We start from the raw sequence: 6,000 nt of genomic DNA, 5'->3' as shown, positions 1-6,000 counted from the left end.
AGCTCTATCAAATGTAGAGATGTTTGCCTGAACCTGTCTCTATGTATGAGTATATAACATGGACGCTCAGTGTCTCACTAATTCACAAAAAATCTGCTGCTGTTCGGCACTCATCAGAAGCTACGTGTGAGAGAACACCCGAGGTTACATTTGAACAAAGATTTGTCTCCTGGCTGAACTATATGAACATACACATACAGGCATGGGCCTGAAACACCTGGTGGGGATGAGCATGAAATGGAACACAGGAGGTTGTGTCTGAACAGCAGGAAGGCCTTCTGTAATGATGGTGCACTGGCACAGGATGCCCAGTGGCTGTGGAATCCTCTCCTTGGAGATGTTCAGAAGCCACCTGGACACGGTGCTGGACATCCTGCTTCGAGATACTGAGGTACGGTTGGATTAGATGGCCCTGTGGCGCCTGCCACGCTCTGCCATTCTGCGACTCTGTGAGTGATCCAAGCGGCAAGGGGGAAGGTGTGTAAGTAACATGCACCAACAGTCTTGAAAGAGCAGAAAGTTTCTCATCTGAGCTCTGTTACGGGTAGCGTACCACAGGCTGTGAGAAACCGGCAGCGTAGTGATCCCTCGAGATCTGTGAGACTGCTTCCCCGCAGAAAGCCTGAAAGCACGTGTGCAACAGGAGCGGTGAGCTGCGTGGCCGTGCAGCCAACTTCTCAGGTCAAGTATCTGCAACGAACGACGCCATCGCGGCGTTACCTGGCGCCGTGCCCCCGAACGCCCCGCGAGTCCCACGCACCATCCCCAGCCGCGCGGCCGCAGCTGCGGGGGGCGGGCGAGAGGCGGTGCTGCGGGAGGGGCGGGCGGGCCGGCGGCGCGGGGCCCGTGTTGCCGCCGAACCGGTGCGGGGCAGAGCGGCGTTGCAGCGAGCGGACCCGCCGCAGGTGGGGGAGCGCGGCCGGCCGGGGGCGCGCGGGGCTGCGGGTCAGCGGGGCGGGTCCTTTCGGGAGGGAGAGGCAAGACCGGACGCGCTGCACCCGCGGGGCTCTCCGAGCAAGCGGTCGTGCTGGAGTCTGGGGGTGACGGGAGGGACGGCGCGGGGACGGGAGCTGGGCAGCGCCGTCCGGGCGGCAGGTGCAGCCTTGGGGCGGCTCCGCAGCCCGGGGATGGGGACGGTGGGAGCCGGAAAGCCGTGTGTCCGAGATAATGATGTTTGTGCCTTCTTTTTAACAGGGAGCTGTGAGCCCAGTGTATCACAGATATGTTGGTTCTTTTGTTGGTTTTCTACTTTCTGCAATACAGTTGCAGTGCGGCGGGTAGATTGCTGACTTGAAATGCTTGTTTTGTTGGCATGCGATGAATGTATGTTATATCCTTCTGTGTGATATAGAAATCCACATTTCTCAGACACGCGAGTGAAATGAATGCTTGGCATTATGTATCTGTGCTTAAGCTAGTTTGTGGCATGGGAATTCAGACGTTACAGCAAAGAGCAGAATAGAAGAGATTGCAGTAACTGCAGTTATACCCTTTTCTGTACCTGGAAGGGAAAGTCTGCTTGGGAGGCCACTTGGGATGGCAGTCGTTCCATTGCCTAATGCTGAGATGTACTGGTACTCACTGTGCTGGAAGGATCTGCTCTCTGGTTCCAGGATTTCACAGGCTAGGAAACCAGTCCTCAGTTGATTTGGAAAGGCTTCCAGCTCTCAGGCACCTGAGGGAGCGTTTCAGATTTATAATACATAGTAGTGAACTAAAGAATGAGTACATTCTGTTTATTTGAAGTGCCTTGAAAATTGTGTTTTCATTAAGAAATGTAGCTTTCAACTGTGAAGAGTCTGTTGGGATACAGCATATTGCAGATATGTGCAAAACATGATGTCCAAGTAGAAGTTGAAGTAGACTGGCAAAGTGGAGGTTCAACTCAGTCAGTTCTGCTGATCAGAGCTGTATATTTGTTTGTATTTAAAGAAAAATAAAGACAAATGTTGTTCTGGGATGCTTAAGTGGATTGTTCCAGGTGTATAATGTCACCTTGTGGTACGTACAACTTCAGTGCCTGTGTCTGGTATCAGTACTGTATGTGATTCTGGACACCGTGGTTCCAGCAGCCAGTTAGCCAGGAGAAGAGTAATAAAGGTGATCCAAGATCTAGAAAACGTAACCTGTGAGAAAGAAGTGAAAGAACTGCATTTTTGTGGTGCAGGGAAACAAAGAGTGATGAAAGACATGATAACAATCTTCAGATATGTAATTGGTTGCTGGAGAGTGGAGAGAAGTAAACTGTTCTTAACATCAACTGGAGGTGCAACAAGAACCAGCATGCTGAACTATAGCAAGAGAGATTAGGTTAAATGGCAGGGGAAGTCCTCTCTAATTGCACAGGTAATTGAGCATTGGATTGTCCAGTTAGGGTATGGAACTTCCTTCACCGGAGATTTTAAGATCACATCTAACCTATCTAACAGTGTATTTATCAAAAGTACTGAAAGCAAGAGTGACCATTTCAAGGGTTGGATGTTAGGAAAGGCACTGGAACAGGCTGTCCAGGGAGGTGGTAGAGTCACTGTCTCTGGTGGTTTTCAAGAAGGGTGTAGATGTGGCACTGAAGGACATGGTCTGGAGGGATCACAGTCATGGGTTAACGGTTGGACTAGATGATCTTAGGGGTCATTTGAACCTTAATGACTCTATGATAGTATGAAACATCTCGTCAGATCCCTTACAGCAGTCTAGGTTGTGTGAGGCTGCCAGGTCAGCCTGTGAACTGGCGCTCCTGGTGGCAGTTCTAAGTGGCAGCTTTGCAAGCAAACTGCTCAATAATCCACTTACTGTATTTTACCTATATGCCTAATTATTACACTAGATTTTATGATCCTTTTTCCTTCTACTCAAACCGCACTTACAGCTGAGGTCTAAGACCCACGGTGGATGATTGTTAAAGAACGTCTTGGTCTGGCACCATCACAATGGTAGATTGGCTTATTGGTGAATGTTAGGAAATTTGAGTTCAATTCCAGAATACAATTCTATAAATTGTATCACATTGCTCCTTTCAGGTCGTTGGTAACACAAATATGTTTCTGGCAAGTCTATAAGGTAAAACTGCACTTTGGTCTGTTTTGCCTCATTCTAGGCTATGATCATAATCTTGGAAATTACTTGCATTATAATTCAGTTTGCACACGTAGCTGGAAAGTGTAGTTTGTCCTGGATTTTTTTGCCCAGTCCAGTTATCAGCCCAACTAATTACAGAAACAGCTAGCTGAAATGTACCTTCTCTTGGTGTTTTTCTTCCCTTACCTCCATTATGTTACTTTTTTTCCCCCCTTTTGCTAAGTTTTATGCTTTCATGATGATAATCTTTGTGTTATTACCCGCTTACATTTTAGTTACTGCTAAAATTCTGCTAAGTTATTTGCTTCCCATGTTGGCCTCTGAAATGAAAAAGGAAAACCAGATTTTTTAATATCTCCATTTTATAAGAGAAGGGGTGTGCATAAGACCTACCTTTTCTTTCAAAGTTTTTCGTTACTTTGTGTCCTGTTGTTTTGCTCTGACTGCTTTAAAGACATACTGAATAAAACAGATCTAATTTTTTCAGTGTCTCTTTATAAAACAGATCTTTTTTTATGCTCTTAGTCATCTGTATTATCAAGATGTCTTTGTTTCTGCTTTTTTATCTTCTATGAGCTGGCATAACCAGAGCTGAATCTGGTAATCCCATTGAAGACCCATTATTTGTGAAGGGTTTGCTGCTGTTTCCTGTTTTGCTGTTCTGTTTGCTTTCCATTGTATCTGTGCTGAGGGAGCAGCCTTTGGCACTGGGTAGAGTTGGATCAGGGTGCTCAAGGAGGTAAAAATACAGCTTACAAAATGCACTCTCTGATTTCCTCTGAATCGTCTCAAAGCACACATCAGGGCCAGGAGCAGAGAGGGGGCTCACAGGGGGGCATCAGGGCCCATCCCACTGCCCCACCAGGAGTACGGCAAATGGGGACAGCCCCAGCCCTACCCGCTGTGCACTACATTGAGGCCAAGCCATGGGCCTGCAGCTGGGCCCAGCAGGGCAGTGCTGTGAGGAGTTGGAGACCAGCCCTGGTGTGCCTTGCTTGGGGCATGGGCTGTGAGCCCCATGACTGGCATGGGGCCCTAGGTGTTAAGTTTGTGAGTGCCATGAGGTCAGTGAAAAAATTTTAAAGCTTTGCTGATCCAATTTTTGTGTTGGAAATGTATGATATCTATCCATTAGCACTGTATCCAAAGATGGGGACTTTTGGGACTGGGAGGCAATGTTACAATATGTCCTAGTGTGATAACTGCAAGGAGAAAGCTTGAGCACTTATCTTTGCCTGTTAAACAAAAACCCCTATAAATGTTTTATGCAATATTAAGCTGTGGTTCAGCAATGCCCTGGCTTGGTGGCTTGTGGAATGTGATGTTCCCTGTCTATCCCCTTCTGGGGAGGACCCAGTGCATCTCCTTGAGTAACCTATTGTAGCCTTTTAGTGGCCAACTCTGCCTTTCACCAGTGAAATTTAAGGACAAACAGAAAATTACAGAGGTTGATACACTGTCACCATACATACTGCTTTGTTAAATTAAAATAAACAAATCAAGCCTTGACGTTTCTTCCCTGCCCATAAGTGGGAAAATAGGCTGAGCCCTACTCTATGTTGCTTCATTTAAAAATGGAATGACCATGAAAAAAAGCAGCAGGAGAAAACCAGTGCTGACGTAGACAAAATGACTTAAAGAGCTTTTTTCTTCTCTCTAGTTTCCATGGTACTGGGGTACTGTGAAATTTATAAAAGAAACTTAATTCTGTATTGCCCATAATCTGCACAGACATTGTTTTATGGCAGTGCTGATTGATTTAGCTTTCCAGGGGAGATGTCAGGCATGCTAGTAGTGATTAACAGCAGATAGAAACCAGGGAGATGAGCAGTGTTGATCACACTGAATAATATTGTGAATGAAAATAGAAGTACAAAGTAAATACATGTCAACCTTTTGGAATTTTATGTGATTTATGTTGTTTCAATGTTGGATTGAGTAATTGGTCTTTTTATCAGTGTGCTTTATGCTGTAATAAAATGGGGTTTAAATAGTGAGAAGTTAATAGCTGCTCTGAGTGAAACATATAGGCCCTGAAATGAGATGCATTCCTTCTAGCAAAGAACACGCAAAAATGGCAGGGAAGTTTGTTCGCACTTGGTGAGATGAAAAATTAAGCCATCTTTCATGCCAGTGAGAGATTTCCATTTCTTCTTTAGTTTTCTGTCAGTTCAAAGTAAGCCTTTAAAGAATGTTGCATTAGCACATAGGAAATCTAAATTTCCTCCTTGTATATTAGTATTTTAAGGCCTGTTCATAATTTAGACTTTTATATTTCAAGGCTTTCTCCCTCCCATGATTACTTCCAGTAGCTTGGTCTGAAGCTCTGGCTTGAGGCACGAGGCACTGTACTAATAACAAAGAGAAGTTGCACATTTCTCAGCAGCATCAACAGAAATAAATAATGGTGGGGCAAGATGAATGTGTTCTGGAGATTGTAGGGGGAAGAGACGTAGAGGCTGGGAAAGCCTGACACTATTTGGAGCAGGGGGGGTTGAAAGGCAGCTGGAAGAGCCATGTGGCTTTGGATGTGGGCCTGGGGAGGAAGAGTCTTCTGGGAACTGGCATGGTAACAGGTGTGAGGAGGCTCAGAGGATTTTTAGGAGGGTTTGGGGGAGTTTTTTTGCGAGTAGAATCTCTTGTTTGCTCACGTTTTTCATCCAGACCAGCCTGTCTCATTGTTTTCTCCTGCACTGTCTCTTGTTCTGGGTACTTATTGCTTTTGTAGGTCTGCATGGAATAGATAAAATGTGCCAACTGTAGTGGACTACTTGCTAATGCATGTGCAGGTTTGTCCAAAGCTATGAAAGACTCTGAACAAAATAGTGACTGTTGGGTTTTTGTATGTTTTCATTAAGGAGTTATGATTTTCTAAGATGGCTCTGAATGTCTGTCTAAGCATGGATCACTGATGGTTGAAAC

At 45.6% G+C, this 6,000-nt stretch overlaps 1 protein-coding gene across 1 annotated transcript in view; it reads left to right on the top strand.

Annotated features, from left to right (window-relative positions):
- The first annotated feature begins 818 nt into the window (after nucleotides 1-818).
- The window catches only part of COL21A1 (collagen type XXI alpha 1 chain), a 103,591-nt gene continuing 98,409 nt past the window's right edge, over nucleotides 819-6,000 (top strand). Inside the window, exon 1 of the mRNA XM_048936512.1 lies at nucleotides 819-905. The gene's annotated coding sequence lies outside the window, so the exon portion shown is untranslated. The remainder of the gene's footprint in view (nucleotides 906-6,000) is intronic.

The sequence above is a fragment of the Lagopus muta genome, chromosome 2, assembly GCF_023343835.1.
Source record: "Lagopus muta isolate bLagMut1 chromosome 2, bLagMut1 primary, whole genome shotgun sequence".
NCBI classification, from domain to species: Eukaryota; Metazoa; Chordata; class Aves; order Galliformes; family Phasianidae; genus Lagopus; species Lagopus muta.
This window is presented reverse-complemented; position numbering and strand designations above follow the sequence as displayed.